We start from the raw sequence: 18,850 nt of genomic DNA on the forward strand, positions 1-18,850 counted from the left end.
TCCTGTGGGTGGTCTGGTTTCTCCCACAGTCCAAAGGTGTACAGGTTAGTAGGGTTAGGGTCACATGGGTGTAATTGGGTGGCGAGAGCTCATTGGGCCAGTAGGACCTGCTACTGTGCAGTATCTCTAAATAAATAAATACTACATTTGCCAGTTTCATGTCTGGATTTCCAAAAGGGATTTGGTAATTTTTTCTTGATTTTTATTAAGAGATACAGCAGGCTCTTCCAGCCCGATGAGCCTGCATGGCCCAACTATAAGTGTCTGACCTATTTATCCAAATATTCCTTACATGTTGCTGTTGTACCTGCATCACCTGATAGTTCATTCCATATACTCACCACTGTTGTTCTTTTAAATCTTTTCCCTCTCACCCAAAGCCTCTAGTTTTTGATTCTCTAACCACAGGAAAAAGATTGAGTGCATTCACCCTTTCTATGTCCCACATAATTCCATGCAACACTATAAATTTACCCGAGCCTGCTACACGCCAAGGAATGACGTCCTAGCCTGCCCAACCCCTCCCGAAAACGCAGGTCCTTGAGTCCTGTACATATCGTCCTCTAAAAAATATTGTCCCCTCTTGGAAGTTTTGATGATTTATTGTTTTACAACATTCAATCACAGTGGATTTAATTTGGCTTTTTAAACACTGATCAACAGAAAACACTCTTTCATGTCAAAGTGAAAACAAATTTCTACAAACTGGTCTAAAATTATTGTAATTATTAAACACAATAATTGATTGCATAATTACGTACCCCCTTCAAGTCAGTATTCAGTAGATGCACCTTTGGCAGCAATTACAGCCTTGAGTCTGTGTGGGATAGGTCTCTATCAGCTTTGCACATCTGGACACTACAATTCTTTCCCCATTCTTCTTTACAAAACTGCTCAAGCTCTGTCAGATTGCATGGGGATTGTGAGTGAACAGCCTTTTTCAAGTCCAGCCACAATTTCTCAATTGGATTGGATCAAGGTCTGGACTCTGACCTGACCTCTCCAGGATAATAACTTTTTTGTTTTTAAGTCATTCCTGCGTAGCTTTGGCTTTATGCTTGAGGTCATTGTCTTGCTGGAAAACAAATCTTCTCCCGAGTCACAGTTCTCTTGCAGAGTGCATCAGGTTTTCAATCCAGGGTTTCCCCTGTATTTTGCGACATTCATTTTACCCTCTACCTTCACAAGCCTTCCAGGATCTGCTGCAGTGAAGCATCCCCACAGCATGATGCAGCCACCACCATGCTTCACAGTAGGGATGGTGTGCTTTTGATGATGTGCAGTGTTTGGCTTATGCCAAACATAGTGTTTTGTCTGATGGCCAAAAAACTCAATTTTGGTTTCATCAGACCATAGAATTTTCTTCCACAGGACTTCAGAGACTCCCACATGTCTTTTGGGAAACTCTAGCGGAGATTTCAGGTGAGATTTTTTTCAACAGTGACTTTCTTTTTAACACTCTCCCATAAAGCTGTGATTGGTGAAGCACCCAGGCAACAATTGTTGAATGCACAGTGTCTCCCCATCTTGGCCACTGAAGCTTGTAACTCCTCCAGAATTGTCATGGGTCTCTTGGTGATCTCCCTTCTTGCATGGTCACTCAGTTTTTGAGGTTGGCCTGCTCTAGGTAGATTTACAGCTGTGCCATATTCTTTCCATTTCTTGTTGATTGACTTAACTGTACTCCAAGGGATATTCAATGACTTGGGAAATTTTCTTGTATCCATCTCCTGATTTATGCTTTTCAGTAACCTTTCCGCAGAGTTGCTTGTGGTGTAGTTACTGACTCACCAGTAGCTGGACCTTCCAGATACAGGTGTATTTTTACTACAGCCAGTTGAAACACCTTGCCTGCACATGGGTCTCCAAAAACAGATCTCCATTTAACTAATTATGTGACTTCTAAAACCAATTGTGTTTTATATTTGTAATTAATTTAGATCACTTTGCAGAGATGTTTTCCCTTTGACACTGAAGAGTCCTTTTTTGATTAGTGTCAAAAAAGCACACTAAATCCACTGAGATTCAAAGTTGAAAAACAATAAAACATGAAAACTTCAAAGGGGGTGAATACTTTCAATAGGCACTGAAGATACAACCAAATAAAACAACGTTCTTCCGGACCACAGTGCACCAACAAAACATGTATCACACACAGCACATAAATCAGAATATTACCATAAGTTACTAAAATGCATACACTGCACAGCACAGGTAAATAGTAAACAGTTTGCTGTCATAATAATTAGACCTCAGTGGCGTCAGGGTATTGATTAGTCTCACAGCTTGAGAGAAGAAGTTGTTACCCAGTCTGGCAGTCCTAGTCCTAATGCTTCTGTACCTCCTTCTTGATGGTAATGGGTCAAAGAGGTTGTGTGTTGGGTGGTAGGGGTCCTCAACAATGCTTTGGAACTTCGTCTGCAATGCTCCCAGTCAATGTCACAAATAGGTAAGAGGGAGACCCCAATAATCCTCTTGGTGGATTTTCCTGTCCTCTGCAGTCCGATGTCATGCAGCTTCCAAACCCCGCAATCACGTGAGGTGTAACACAGACAAGAGACTCTCGATGGTGCTCCTGTAGAAAGTTATTGGAATCGGGGTAGAGAGCCTTGAATGCCTCAGTCTCCTCAGGAAGTGCAGACACTGCTGTGCCTGCTTGACTCGTGAGGAAGTGTTGTGGGTCCCAGTTAGATTGTCCGTTATATGCACAGCAAGGAACTTTGTGTTCTTCAATCTCCCTGGTGGAGCCATTGATGTGCAATGGGGAAAGTTGTCGAGCTGTGCCTTCCTTAGTTCACGATCGTCAATTTTGTCTTGTCCATGTTGAGACTCAGGTTGTTGCTCTCGCACCAATTGACAAGCCTCTCTACCTCCTCTCTGTGTGCCAACTCACCCTTGCTGCTGATGAGGCCGACCACTGTAGTATCATCAGCGAACTTGATGTTGTGTCTTGAGCTGGATCTGACAGTGCAGTTGTGAGTCAGTAGCATGTAAAACAGCAGGCTGAGAACACAGACCTGGTGGGGGGCACCAGTGCTCAGCATGATGAAGCTTGAGGTGTTGCTGCCAACTCAAACTCACTGGGGTCTTTCAGTCAAGAAGTCCAAGCTCCAGTTACAGAAAGGGACGCTGAGTACCAACGAGGACAGATTACCCATTTGCCTCTGAGCGATGGTCATGTTAAATGCCGAGCTGAAGTTAATGAACAACATCCTGGCATATGAGGCATCATTTTCTTGATGGGACAGGACAGAGTGGAGGGCTGAGGCTATGGCAAGATTAGTAGACCGGTTTGAGCAGCAGACAGACTGGAAAGGATCCAATGTAGCTGGAAGGTCTGATGTTATACAATCCATTACCAGCCGCTCCACGCACTTCACAATAGTTGAAGTCAGTGCTACTGGTCAGTAATCATTGAGGCCAGTTACCATTGCTCTCTTGGGCACTGGAATGAAGGTGGTAGCCTTGAAGCTTACTGGGACAGTGAGCTGTTTCAGAGAGATATAAAAGATATCCATTAAGACCTCTGTTAGCTGAGCCTCACAGTCCCTCAGTACCTGGCCAGGTATGGCCAGGTATCCCTTGCTTAGGATCCTCCTCATCTTGGCTGTAGCCAGTTCAGTGGCGGATGATTTGATATGCGTGCAGAGAATTCAAGGAATACAATGAAGGAAATAAAATGAAATTGTAAAATTAATCTGCAGAAATGAAGATAAATAAGAATCTTTACTTTTGGTATTTCTTTGATATTACATCATCACTGAACAGTATGTGACAAAAATTTTATTTACTTTCTGCTTAGTGCTTTCCCAGCATATATGACAAATAAACTCTGCTTGGAAATCCAGCTGGGTACAAGTATCGATTAAAACCAACGTTTCGATGACAAACTCTGCCATCTTCATCAGAGATGATACCTGGGCATGTCTAGTCTGGAGGTATTTATACCGCCATAGTCCATCCCTCCTGATTGGTCAGTCCTCATCCAATCAGGTTTCTGCTCTCCCACCTTGTTTACAATTGAATTCCAGTTCTTACTTAGAACGACACCTTCATCTTCGTTAAAATTCTTTTCCTCTAGTTTTATTTCAATGGCTCTCTTTACTAGGTGGTCCCAAAAGCCTTTGGAGAAGCACAGTGGTTTTGTGCCATCAAAGTCAATCCTATGGCCATTGCGAATGCAATGTTCTGCTACCAGACAGTAACCCTAATGGATACACCTCCTGTGCTCTTTGATGCGGGTTTCCACCATGCGTCCTGTCCAGCCGATATACGCCGCTCCGCATTCACAGGGAATCGTGAAAATGCCAGCCAACCTGAGTCCCAGGTCATCTTTCACCCACATAAGCTGTGATTTGAGCTTCCTTACAGGTTTGTGGATGGTATTAATTCGGTATTTCTTCGGTGAATCTGTGGAAATATAGGGAAGACAGGCGGTAGTGACGGGTTCCTCCTCGTTGTTAGGTTTCCTGGTTTTTCTGTCAGCCCTTTTAAGGGCACAGTTGATTTCCTTCACCTTGTAGCCATTCTGTAGGAACGTTTAGTTTTTTCTAGAACTAGAGGAAAAGAATTTTAACAAAGATGACATTAAGGACTTTTAAAAGATGTTTAGATTGGCACGTGAATGTGAGGTAAATGGAAGGATATGGATATTGTGTAGGCAGAAGGGATTAGTTTAGTTGGCCATTTGATTGCTAATTGAGTTGGTGCAACATTGTGGGGTGAAGGGTCTGTTCCTGTGTTCTACTGTTCTATGTTCTGTAAGATCCCACATGATAAGGTGATCCAGAAGATTAAGCCCATGAAGACTTGGTCAATTGGATTTAAAGCTGGAATACCTTTGAGCACCTCAATAAGCCTCCCCAACTCTCCCTATAATTCAGGCCCTCAAGAGCTTTTGAGAACATGGGCTAAGGAGTGACCAGGATGCACTGGGGTTTAGAAACATAGGTCTAGAAACGGTCAATATTATCTTGGAAATACAAATCCTGTGTGAGGTTAAGACTGAATGGGACACATAGGTCCAAGTTCAGATGCATCCTGTGTCAATCACTTCCATTTACAAACAGTCAACAATAAAAACACAGCTACTGTGAATTTCACAAAAATGAGATTTAGATTTGGAATATGCATACTCACAATATTCTTTCTGATGTATCTTAGCCCAAAGTGTTGTTGAAATTGGAAATATGAACTTATTTCACCCAGAAGTACTTCCAGCATTTGGTCCAACACATTGGTGATAAACACACTGGCTGGGACATTCTCTTCTCCAGGATATTGGGAAATTACATTCCTCCCTTCACTAACTACACAATATTTCATACTTCCTGTGCATTTTCTACTTTGAAATTTGTGGAGAATATTTTGTTTTTAAAGACATGCAGGCTATTTTTATCAAAGGGGAAGAAAGAGGAATATTTTTGCCCACTAGATGTAAAATAGGTCTAAACATATTCCACTGATAAAACATTTGTCTGTAGGATCTGTACAGCTCATTGTGACAAACATGATTTTATCTCTGGATAACCAAGATGTCTCCATTGACACCCTCCTGCAACATGTTCCATTGTTTTCCCTCTAGTTGCTTCTCTGCCCCATATGTGGGACACATTACCCATGCAAGCAATATCATAGGCATGATGCTCAATTCAATTGTTCCAGAAATTAACTTTATAAGGTGTCAGATAAATTTCATATGTCTCATTATTTGGCAGTAATTACAGCTTCAATCACCTTGCCAACAAATCGCATTATCGCATAGGGTTATATTTGCAAGCACCTGCTGGCTTGAACATAAGCAACAGAAATAATTCTATTATGTGAATAGCAGCCTGGAATGGATGTGGGTATTAATTTACACAGCCAGTTACAGAAAACAAGTGTGAAACTTAATCTTTGTAGCTCATTCATCATCTTTAGTTGGAAAACAAACAAAATCAACTTAGTGTTAACTGTCTCACCGGTCATCCTGCTGATGAAATATTCTTTACATTTCCCTTTAATGAAACCCAGAAAATAAATCATCATCCTCCAAGGCAACGGCCATCAACTGGATCTTAAAATAAGATGCTATACCACACCAATACTATTTTCAAAAGTTGCAAAAGGACCAGATTCTTCAAATGTGGTTCACAGATCAGTACTGCTGAAAGTAAAGAAATTTAACATGTTTCCTTTAACTGCCACCAATTTTTAATCGATGCACCACAGAAAGTATCCAATCCGTATGTATCATGGCTTGGTACGGCAACTGCTCTGCCCGTGACTGCAAGAAACTGCAGGGAGTTATGGACACAGCTCAGTACATCACATTAATCAGCCTCTCTTCTCTGGATCCTGGCTTGATAAAGTAGCCAACACAATCAAAGATCCTATATTGCCCAGTCTCTCTTCTTTCTCCAAACTCCCAAAATTGTGCAGAAGATACCAGAAAACTGGGCCAGAAAGCACATTCCACCAGGCTCAAGGACAGCTTCTATCCTGCTATCCTATGATACAGTACCCTGATTTAATCAGATAGGCTCTTGACCTCACAGTCTATCTTGGTGTGGCCTTGTAGCTTAGAGTCCACCTGCACTGCACTTCCTCTACCTCAACCTAGTATATGGATTGCACCTGAAAAAGGTTTTCAGTGTAACGTGACAATATAAAACACATTTTACAATTGACCCTGTTCCGAATCCGTCTTACTTTGACGGTAGTATCTCAGAACATTGCGGGCTAAAGCACCTACTTAATGCTGTACTCCGATCACAAACGAGAAAATCTGCAGATGCTGGAAATCCAAGCAACACCAAAACTAAAGCAAGTGTTGCTTTAATGCTGTACTGTTCTGTTAGCAATGCCTTTGGGTTCTGCTGGTCACTCTAATAGATACTGTCAAGAATTAATGGATCAGATTTTGATGGATTACCGAGAGTAGCTGGGATGTTTTATCTTTGATTCAGGCATGGTCCGCTGAAGAATTTCAAGAATACTGTCCATATTCATCTGTTTGCAATGTTTGAGTTGTCAATTCCTGCATAGCAATCAATTCCAAACGTGCGGTATGTTTGTAACGCGCAAAGTAACTGAGAAAAAAAAGTTGAACATAGTTCTTGTGAAGTTTGTGCAAACAAGAATTTGTTCCGCCCGCTGAGGAATTACGGGTGCACAGAAATAACCTGTTTGGCGGAGATCATTGTCTAAACAGGACTACATGAGTTAGTTGGTACACGCATATCTAGACTGCTAACAAAATACTAAATAATCGGGAACATGTTTAGCAGAAAGGACACGGGAGTTAATGATAAATCCACAAACAGTGAAAACTGCCGTTGAGAGAAGCGAAATGTACGAATCACTGCAGATAGAAAAGAAGGCAGAGAAAAAGCAAAATGCCGGATCCGTTGACCAACATCTCCTGTATTAGTTTGAGGAGTGATGATTTTAACAGAGCATAACGCTCTTGAACCCAGGCGCGTCCGGGTGGCGACGGATACAGCACGTATTGTGAGGGGACTTCACCGCCTCCATCGCCCGAAGTTCCGGGTGCATTTTCGAATGGTTCGCAGCAAACATTACTCGGCGAATGGACGTGAGATAGCTTCAAGAGGGGGAGGGAAGAGGGGGAGGGGAGAGGGGGGTGGGCGAAAGGGGAGGCAAGACGAGAGGGAGGAAGGGAGAGGGGGAGGGAGAGAAAGAAAGAGAGGGAGGCAGTAAAAGAGAGGGTGGGGGAAAGGGGAGGCAAGGTGAGAGGGAAGGAAGGAGGGAGGGAGAGAGAGAAGGGGAGGAAGAGAGATGGGGAAGAGAGGGAGGGAGAGAGAGAAGGGGAGGAAGAGAGATGGGGAAGAGAGGGAGGGAGAGATAGATGGGGAGAGAGAGAGAGAAATTACTGAAGCAATTAATGAAATGGAATAAATGGGTGGACAGGGGATGTGCATGTGGGAACTTGTCCAAGGTAACCATCTCTGACATTGTTGGTCAGAGTCTTTTCCCCAGGGTAGGGAGTCTGAAAGAAGAGGGCAGAGGTTCCAGCTGAGCAGAGAACTATTTAAAAGGGACCCAAGGAGTAACTTATTCACACTGTGAGTTTGTAAATGAGCTGCAAGGGGTCATGATACAGCCAGGTACAGTTAGAGCATCTAATAGACATTTGGACAAGTGCATGGATGGGGAAGGTATGGGACGATAAGGGCCGAACAGCAGCAAAGGTTGGTGTGGATGGAGACTGCCCAGCCAGAGGGAAGCTTGGAGTGGGTCAGAGACAATCCACCTGATCCAGAGAAGTACTGGTGATGGGGGTAGGACTGCAACCCTGCTCAGCAATTGGAGATGGAATCAGAAAACAGAACCACTGAGGTAATAATTGGCAGATCGTTTAAACTTCTTCAGGTGGTACGAGCTGGCAGCGAAGACATATCCCACTGGCTGAGCCACAGATAGTCAAGGCGTTTACAGGGTCAGGGAGACGAATCTTCGGTCCAAGTGCTGATGTGGGAGGAGAAGGTTTCAATTTGTGAGAGACTGAAGAGCGAAGGAGGTGTTCCAATAGGAGTGTACTGCAGCCAGAGCTCTCAGTCGAGGCAGAAATTGAATAATGGAGGGATATCCAGAATACCAGAGAATAGGGATGGCCAACAGCAAAGGAAGATGATTGTAGTGAAGGTCAACCCATTGAGGGATGGCAGAGTACACAAGTACAATAGAATGCACTAACTTTCAGGGTCTGGCAAAGGAAAAATGACGAGATAAATATGAGCATAGTACAAAATCTGCTCGATGATTAAAACTAATAATAGCTACAGACTCTTCTCTAGACAGAGTGCAAGAGGCAACATGAGTACAGCTCAGCATTTAACACAATCACTCCTACAGCTCCAAAGCCTGGGCCTCGTAAACTCTCCCTTTGCATCTGGAACCTTAACATCCTCTGCGGAAGACCACAGTCCTCCTCGCTGACAATCAACCCTGGCGCACCTCAGGAGTGTTTGTGGCTAGGCACAGCTGTCTATGAATTTGCTGACAACACAACTATGTTGATAGAATTTCAGATGCTGATGAGAAGACGTACAGGAGCAAGGTAGATCAGCTAGTTGAGAGGTGTTGTAACAATAAACTTGTACTCAGCATCAGTAGGACCAAGAATTGATTGTGGACCAGAAAGGGAGAGATGAGGGAGCCCACATAGGTTCCTATCTATAGATTAGAAGTGGAAAAGGTGAGCGATTTCAAATTCCTGGATGTCAACATCCCTTAGGATCTATCCTGGGCCCAACATATTGATGCAGTTACAAAGGAGGCACAACAGTTGCTATATTTCATTTGGAGTCTAAGGAGACTTGGAATATCACCAAAGACACTTAAAAAATTCTATAGTTGTACCATGGAGAGAATTTTAACTGGTTGCATCACTGTCTGGTATTGTGGTGGGGGGGTTGTAAATTCAGCCAGCTCCATCATGAGGACTAGCCTCTCCAGCATCCAGAACATCTTCAAGGGCCGATAACTCAAAAAGGCAGCATCCATCAGTGAGAACCCCCACCACCCAGGACATGCCCTCTTCTCATTGTTACCATCAGGGAGGAGGTACAGGAGTCTAAAGACACACATTCAATGATTCAGGAACAGCTTCTTCTCCTCTGCCATCAGTTTTCTGAATGGACATTAAACCATTCTCACTACATTCTTTTCTCTTTTTGTATTACTTTTTAAATTTAACTTTTTAAAAAATTATATATATAAAAACCATAAGACATAGGAGCAGAATTAGGCTACCTGGCCCATTGTGTCTGCTCCGCAATTCAATCATAGCTGATCCTTTTTTCTATCTCCTCCTCAATCCCAGTTCTCCCCGTAACCTTTGATGCCATGTCCAGTCAAGAACCTGTCAAACTCTGCCATAAATACACCCAACAACCTGGCCTCAACCACTGCATGTGGCAACACATTCCACAAATTCACCACCCTTTGGTTAAAGAAATTCCTCTGCATCTCTGTTTTCAAAAGGCACCCCTCTAACCCGAGGCTGTGCCCTCTTGTCCTAGACTTTCCCACCATGAGAAACTGTCAGTACCTCCAGTTGAATTCTGTCTTTTTGAGTGTTTCCCCCTAGCTGTCAGTCTGTAGTTTTGTATTGCCATGTGCTCCTGTCCCCACTCCTGCTCTACCCCGACCCCTATATTACTGAGTACTCCGTCTCTCATCTGCTTCTCATTATTACCTTTATTGCTGCCACTTGTGTCTCATTGTGCTCCACCTATCATCTGCCTCTCTGTTTATTGCTCAGTGTATATCAGTCCTGTGTTCTCACCTGTTTGTTGCCACATTGTGCCAATGAGTTTTCCTGAGCCTTTCCAACATTTGTATCTGTACTTTGTCTGTCTGAATATTGATTCTGCCTGTTTCCCTATTCTGGTTTTTGGATTTCTCTGGATGTTTTGATCTCTGCCTGAACTTTGACTCTGACTTTGTTTGCACCTTGGGATTTGTTACTCAATTAATATCACCGTGTGCACAGTACTGGGTCTGCGATTGACTCAACCTGTAAGTTAACTTTCAGGGTGTTCTGCACAAGAACTCCCAAGTCCCTCTGCATCTCAGATTCCTGGATTTTCTCCCCATTTAGCAAATATTCTGCACATTTATTTCTACTACCAAAATGCATGACCATACATTTTCCAACATTGTATTTCATTTGCCACTTTCTTGCCTAATTTGCCAAATCTGTCTAAGTCCTTTGGCACCCTACCTGTTTCCTAAACACTACCTGCCCCTCCACCAATCTTTGTATCATCTGCAAACTTGACAATGAAGCCATCTATTCCATCATCTAAATCATTTGTATACAGCATAAAAAGAAGTATTATGTATTGCAATGACTGCTGCCACAAAGCAACAAATTTCACAACATATATGAGGGGAGATTTGATAGAGTAATATAAAATTATGATGGGTATAGATAGAGTGAATGCAAGCAGGCTTTCTCCACTGAGGCTAGGGGAGAAAGAAACCAGAGGACGTGGGTTAAGAGTGAAGGAGGAAAAGTTTAAGGGAACATTAGGGGGGGCATCTTCACACAGAGAGTGGTGGGAGTGTGGAATGAGCTGCCAGATGAAGTAGTCAATGCGGGCTCACTTTTAACATTTAAGAAAAACTTGGATAGGTACATGGATGAGGGGTGTATGGAGGGATATGGTCCAGGTGCAGGTCAGTGGGACTAGGCAGAAAAATGGTTCAGCACAGCCAAGAAGGGCCAAAAGGCCTGTTTCTGTGCTGTAATGTTCTATAGTTCTATATACCAGTGATATTAAACCTGATTCTGATAATGCTCAATGAAGGGGTATATAATGATGCAGAAAGAATAGCCGGCCTGAAGTTTGGAGGCAGTTTAGAATTACAAACAGAGGACCCTGTAGTATCAGACTCTCCTAACCCGGAGAGAATGTCTGTAATCATTCACCTTTTCTAATTCCTTGGCTGAAAGAAGGAAACAATAAACTAACAGACACAACGCAGTGTGCGGTGAGTGCAGGGAAATGCTATTGAGATAGAGGGTCGACAATGATCAAAGGGAATGAATGGGCAGGCTAGAAAAGCTGAGCCAGAATCAAAGTAAATTTATTATCAAAGTATGTATAGGTCACCATATACAACTTTGAGATTTGTTTCCTTGCAGCATTTACGGGAAAATAAGGAATTAGAATCAGGTTAAATATCACTGGCATATGTCATGAAATTTGTTGATTTTCCGCAGTACTTTGCAATACCTAATAATTTTAAAAAACTATAATTTGTGAGAAGAAATATATACTGCATATATAGAGCAAAAAGAGGGCAAAATAGTGATAAATTGTCCCCATTCAGAAATCTAAAGGCAGAGGGAGAAGGAGCTGTTCCTGAGATGTTAAAAGTGTGTCTTCAGGCTCCTGTAGCTCCTCACTGATGGTAGTAATGAGAAGAGGGCATACATTGGGTGATGAGGGTCCTTAATGATAGATGCCTCCTTCTTGAGGCATCACCTCTTGAAGTTGTCCTCAGTACAACATGATAAAATTTTTGAAAAACTATACATAAACGAAGACTGACAAACAACCAATGGACAAATGAATATAAATTGTACAAAAATTATATAATACTGACAACATGAAATTATAGGATTCTTGAGTCTGTAGATTGTGGAATCAGTACAGATTTGAGGTGAGTGAAGTTATCCAGGCTAGTTCTGCAGCCATGAGTGTAAGGTAATAACTGTTCCTGAACCTGGTGGTGTCTCCTGTACCTCTCATCTGATGGTAGAGATGAGAAGAGAGCATCGATGACCAGTGGAGTCTGCTTCCACTCCTAGTCCCTCTGTTTCTCTGTACTCCTGAAGGTATTTAACAGAGCGTAACACAGTATTAATGATTTGTGCTGTTTTAGTAAAAAGCATTCAAAAGAAACAAAATCCTGCAGAATTTACAGATGATACAGAATCAATAAGAGCTCATCAGAAGAGCAGCAGAGAGAAGTATACAGCCTGTCCTAGAGGATGAGGGTTATGACAGCGGATCACTCTGGTATCAGTTGTGGGCTGAGTGGTGAAATGACAGGCTTGGGAAATGGGGCAAGAGTCAATTGTCCTAGAAGATGAGTATTGTCACTGCGGAACACTCTGATATCAGTTGTGGGCTGAAGGGGTGAACTGACAGTCCTGGGAAACGGGGGAAAGAGTCAATCGTCCTAGAAGATGAGGGTTGTCACTATGGATCACTCTGATATCAGGTGTAGAGCAGAGGGAATTGGGAATTGGGCCAGCTGGAAAACTTCTGACAAATTCTGGCAGAGGCAAAACTACATAAAGGTCAAAAATGCAATCATACTATTGCTGGAAACACAAGGCATGGCAATTGAGAAGGACAAGCAGTAACTGTGGGGAAAATGTGATATTGCTTCAACTGAAAGGCAGCATATTAATCATGGCTGGGAGCAAAAGAAGAAAATAACATTCTAAAGCAGAGTGCATTTGATTAGAGAAAGCTGATTACAGATCGGTGTTTGCTTAAAAAAGTTTGAGGTGTTGCACTTTGGGAGATTAAATGAAATGAGGTGGTACACTGTTAATGGCAAGACTCTGATCAGTGTTGATGCACAAGAGGATCTAGGGGCTAATATATAGCTCCCTGAAAGTAGCTGCACAGATTAATAGGGTAATATAGAAGCTGTGTGGCATGTTTCCCTTTATTAGTCAAGGCAGTGAATTCAAGATTTGAGAAGTTACATTGCAGCTTTATGGGTATTGGTATTGGTTTATTATTGTCACGTGTACCGAGATAGAGTGAAAAGCTTTTCTTGCATACTGTTCATTGTAATCAGATCATTACACAGTGCACTGAGGGTAGAACAATAACAATGCAGAATATAGATTATACAAATGAGAAAGTCTGCAGATGCTGGAAATCCAAAGCAACATGCATAAAACGCTGGAGGAACTCTGCAGGTCAGGCAGAATCTGTGGAAGTGAATAAACAGTAAACGCTTCAGGCCGAGACCCTTCTTCAAGACTGTTTATAGAACTCTGGCTAGGCCGGATCAGGAGCATTGCTTTCAATTCAGATCACTCTCATTACGGGAAGGATGTCGAGGTTTTGGAGAGGGGACAGAAGAGGATTACCAGGATGCTGCCTGGATTACAGGATATGAGCTGTGAGAAGCTGGATAAACTTGAGTTGTTTTCTCTGGAAAGGCAGAAGCCAGGAGGAGATCTGATAGAATAGACAGTATCTTTTTCCCAGTGTTAAGATGCCCAATACTGGAGGACATGCATTTAAGGTGAGGGGGAGCTCAAAGGAAATGTTTGGGGCAAGTTTTTTGTCACACAGAATGGTTGGTACGTGAGGTGCAGGTGGGAAGCAAGTATGAGATATTAGAAGTCTCTTTGAATGGCACGTAAATGTGCAAAGAATGGATGGATATGAACATTTTGTAGGCAGAAGGGATCAGTTAGTTCGATAAGGCTGAAGAGCCTGTTCCCATATTGTACTGTTCTATGTTCTAAAACAGATTTGGGTTCACTCACTCCACGTTAACTGTGCCCTCTCCCATTCTATTGATCGTGACCACCACCCTGATCCCCAGCCTACCTCCATTTGCGTCCCTGTCATCACAAGCACAGTGGTGCAGATGTCAGTGAGCCTAGAAACTATCACTTTGTTCATTCTTGTTGAAGACCACGTCAGTGTTTACATCAGAGTATAATCCATAATCAATCACAGACTAAATTACTTCACTAGATTAATGCATATTCATCTTGTGTACCTAATACTTCTGTGTGATTCAAATGTTTTCCAGAAGATCACAACAGAAATTACAGAACAGAAGAAGAGACATATTTTCTGGGTCTTGGAACTGACTGTGCTGACAGAATAAGGGCCATTAAGAGAATCTAGTTCAGAGACCTAGATAATCAGTTTACTCATGGTCACAGCTATTGTTCACACAGGGGATTCTGCAGATGCTCAAAATCTTGAGCAATGCACACAGAATGCTATTGTTCATGAGTTTACAAGTTTCTCCCAGTACAAGACAGCCCACTTAATTGATGCCCCTTCCACAAGCATCCAATCCCCAATCCGTCCACCACCGATGAACAGTTGTAGTAGTGTGTGCACTACCTACAAGATGCACTGCAAAAACATACCAAAGTTCCTAAGGCTGCACCTTCCAGACCCATGACCTCTACCAACTAGAAGGACCTGGGAACACCATCACTTGGAAATCCCCCACCAAGTCACTCACCATCCTGACTTGGAGGGGGATTTCCATCCTGTGGGGGTACCTACACCCCAGGGACTGCAACGGTTCAAGAAGGCAGCCCATCACCACCTTCTTAAGGGCAACTAGGTATGGGCAATAAATGCTGGCTTAGGTAGTGATGCCCATATTCCGTACATGGAAATAAATGTTAAGCATTTTGTCTCATCACTGGGAGAATTACTCAAGGCTCATGTAGCGCTGTTTGTTGATGCAAGGATCTATTTGCTGGTCATTAGGAATTGTGCTGAGAATTGACACTGACCCTGCTGAGAGAGGTGGTCCCTGTTTACTCCGTGTCTGCTGGGTATCCTGTGGCTCAATAAAGCAGCTCCTCCATTGGTGAAAACACCACTGCTAACATGAGGCCCAGAGGCATTAGTGGGGCAGGCAATGTCTGAGATCACAAGACAGTTTGGGGTAAGGCTTACAGTAGTTACTAGAACAGGCCATACCCAAGAGCATGAGGATGAGTGGGGTAAGGGTGACTAGCTCAAGCGGAACATGAGATCATGGGGTGGGCGGGAGTGAGTTAAAGCCAACAGAGACTAGCCAGGCAAGTCAAAATTGAGCCGTACAATAAAGGAAGGAGACTCGATAGTCAGGGGCAGAGATAGGCATTTCTGTCAGCATGAGCGAGACTTCAGGATGGGTGTTGCCTCCCTGATGCCAGGGTTAGGGACATGTGGATACAGGACATTCTATAAGGGACACTGCACTGCCCAAGGTCATGGTCAACATTCCTTCCAATTATTTTTAGAGCCGCATAAACCAACTGTTGCTCTGAGGAGGAAATTTTTACACGGCCTAAAAACTGTGGCCCTTTAATTGATTTTTTTTTAAATATGCATCCTGTGAATGCACTATTTAGAATGAAAATTGAAAATTACATATGTTTGATTTTATTTATTAATTGAAGGGTATAATGAAATGTAGTACAACAAAGAAAATATTTCACATTTCATAAACTTCTCATCTGTCTTTATTCCAACTGTGCAGGAGCATTTCAGTCTCTGTGCGGTCATGTATCTGCACAGTTTAGAGGGAACAGTGGTCATGGTTTATCGTGGTACTAATGATATACCCAAGGTCATGGTTCATATGACCATAAGACATAGGAGCGGAATTAAGCCATTTGGCCCATCGAGTCCACTCTGCCATTTCATCATGGCTGAGCCATTGGACCCCATTCTTCAGCCTTCTCCCCATATCCTTTCATGCCCTAACTAATCAAGAACATATCAACCTCTGCCTTAAATACACCCAATGGCCTGGCTTCCATGGCCGCTGTGTCAATGAATTCCACAGATCCACCACCCTCTGGCTAAAGAAATTCCTCCTTACCTCCATTCTAAATGAACATCCCTCTATTCTGAGACGTGTCCTCTGGTCCTAAACTACCACACTATAGGAAACATCCTTTCCACATCAACTCTATCTAGGCTTTTCAACATTCAATACTTTTCAATGAGATTCCCCTGATTCTACTAAACTCCAGCAAGTACAGGCCCAGGGTTATCAATCACTCCTCATACATTAATCTTTTTATTCCTGGAATGAATCTCATGAATCTCCTCTGAATCCTCTCTACTGCCAGCACACCCTTTCTTAAGTAAGCGGCCCAAAACTGCTCACAATATTCCAAGTGCGCTCTAACCAATGCCTTATAAACCCACAACATTACATCCTTGTTTTTACATTTTCATCCTCTTGAAACGAATGCTAACATTGCATTTGCCTTCCTCAGCACCAATTCAAACTACAAGTTACCCTTTAGGGAATCCTGCACGAGGACTCCAAAGTCCATTTGTACCTTGGGTTTCTGAATTTTCGCCCTGTTTAGAAAATAGTCCAGGCTTTTACTCCTTCTACCAAAATGCATGACTATATACTTTCTGGCACTGTATTCTATGACCCATTTCTTTGCCCATTCTCCCAATCTGTCCAACTCCTTTTGAAGCCTCCCTGCTTCCTCACCACTACCTGCCCTTCCAACTATCTTTGTCTCATCCATTCATAGTGGTATTAATGAGATATAGTACACGGGAAGGGAGATGACATCCTGCATTAGAAAGTTGGGCAGAAAGTTGAAAGGCAGGACTCCTAGGGTTGTAATCTCAGTATTAGTCCCTGTGCCATGTGTGACTGAGGGTAGTGAAAGGCTAACCGGACAGATGAACACAGGACTAAGGAGTTAATGCAGAGTGAATAACGTCAAATGATTGGGAGCAATTCTGGGGCAGGGGTGACCCATACATAGAAAATGTAAATCTACAGCACATTACAGGCCCTTCAGCCCACAATGTTGTTCCGACCATGCACCCTACTCTAGAAACTGCCAAGAATTTCCCTAGTACATAGCCCTCTATTTTTCTAAGCTCCATGTACCTACCTAAGAGGCTCTTAAAAGACCCTGTTGTATCCACTTCCACCGGCAGTGGATTCCATGCACCCACCACTGTCTGTGTGAAAAATTTACCCCGACATCCCCCTCATTACCTATTTCCAAGCACATTAAAACCATGCCCCCTTGTGTTAACCATTTCAGCCCTGGGAAAAAGCCTCTGGCTTTCAACATGATCAACGCCCCTCATCATCTTAGACACCCCTATCAGGTTGCCTCTCATCCTTCATTTCACCAAGGAGAAAAGGCCAAGATGACTCAACCTTTTCTCATAAGGTACACCCTCCCATCCAGGCAGCATTCCTGTAAATCTCCTCTGCACTCTTTCTATAGTATCCACTATAGTTTACAAAAAGGACAGCTTGTATCTGAACTGGAGGGAGACTAATATTCTTGCAGGGAAGTTCGCTAGCACTGCTAGGGAGGGTTTAAACCAGTAAGGCAGGGGAATAGGACAGAGAATGCAGTCCGCAGGTAGGTAGTCAGATCATATGTAGGAAATAGAACAGGCAAGGCCAAGGACAGGGCAGAGCACCAAGAGGCTTATCTGCATTTCCCTTACTGCAATGAGTCTGATAGGTCAGGCTGGAAGTCAAATATTATCACAGGTACAGAAATATGGTTGAGTGGAGGGCAAGAAAGGCAGCTCATTATTTCAGGGTGAGTTTTTAGAAGAGGTAATGAAAAAATTGATAAAAGTCAGACATATAGACACTGTTTAGAGGGACTTCAGTGAGGCTTTTGACAAGATCCTACATGACAGACTGGACCAGAAGATTAAGGTATAAGATATTAAGGTGTACTGGAAAAATGGATCCAAAACTGGCTGGAAGATAGGAGGCAGAAGGTTTTCTAATGCAGGGATTGGATCTGAGGTCTTTCTTATTTGTATCCACTAAGTGAGTTGGATGGTTATGCGGGAGATCCGATTAGTAAGTTTGTAGACGTGGAAGTTGGTAGAGTTGTAGATAGTGAAGAAGGTTGCCTAAGGATAGAACAGAACACAGATCAGCTGGAAAGTTGCCAGAGCACAGTAGATAGAATTAAATCCAGACAGGTGTGCGCAAGTTCTCAGGTTTTCTCCCACATCCCAGCGTCTTTCAATTAGGGTTAGCGAGCCATGATATATTGGTGCCAGAAGCATGGCAACACTTACGAGCTGACCCCCAGCACAATCTTCACTGATTTAATTTGACCCAAATGACACACTTCACTGTATGTTTCAATGTACATGTGACAAATAAAGCTAATCTTTTCAAAGTGTGGAGTAACGCACTTTGGGAAGTCAACTCTGGTAGATATATAAAGTAGATGCCAAGGATCTTTGGAAGATTAATGTAAACAGAGAATGTGGGGTGCAAGTCCATCTTGAGCTTACAAGGGAATTTAGACTCACTGAAGAAGTGGTTCAGACAAGCAAACCAAATGTCTTCTTCATTATCCCATCTACCTGGGTTACCATCTGACAACGGTATAAGGTATATGAGGTGTATTGGCAAACTGGATCCAAAATTGACTGGAGGATAGGAGACAGATCTGGAAATAGGTAGATCAGATAACTGGTCTGCTTGTAGGAACCACTTCCTCATTTGGCTACAGGGACCACTGGCATTGCCCTTGGACTCCGCTCAACCTTGGAAAGAATTCCTTCAGCCTTCATGTGATCCAGCTCAC

The sequence above is a fragment of the Hemitrygon akajei genome, chromosome 14, assembly GCF_048418815.1.
Source record: "Hemitrygon akajei chromosome 14, sHemAka1.3, whole genome shotgun sequence".
Taxonomy (NCBI): domain Eukaryota; kingdom Metazoa; phylum Chordata; class Chondrichthyes; order Myliobatiformes; family Dasyatidae; genus Hemitrygon; species Hemitrygon akajei.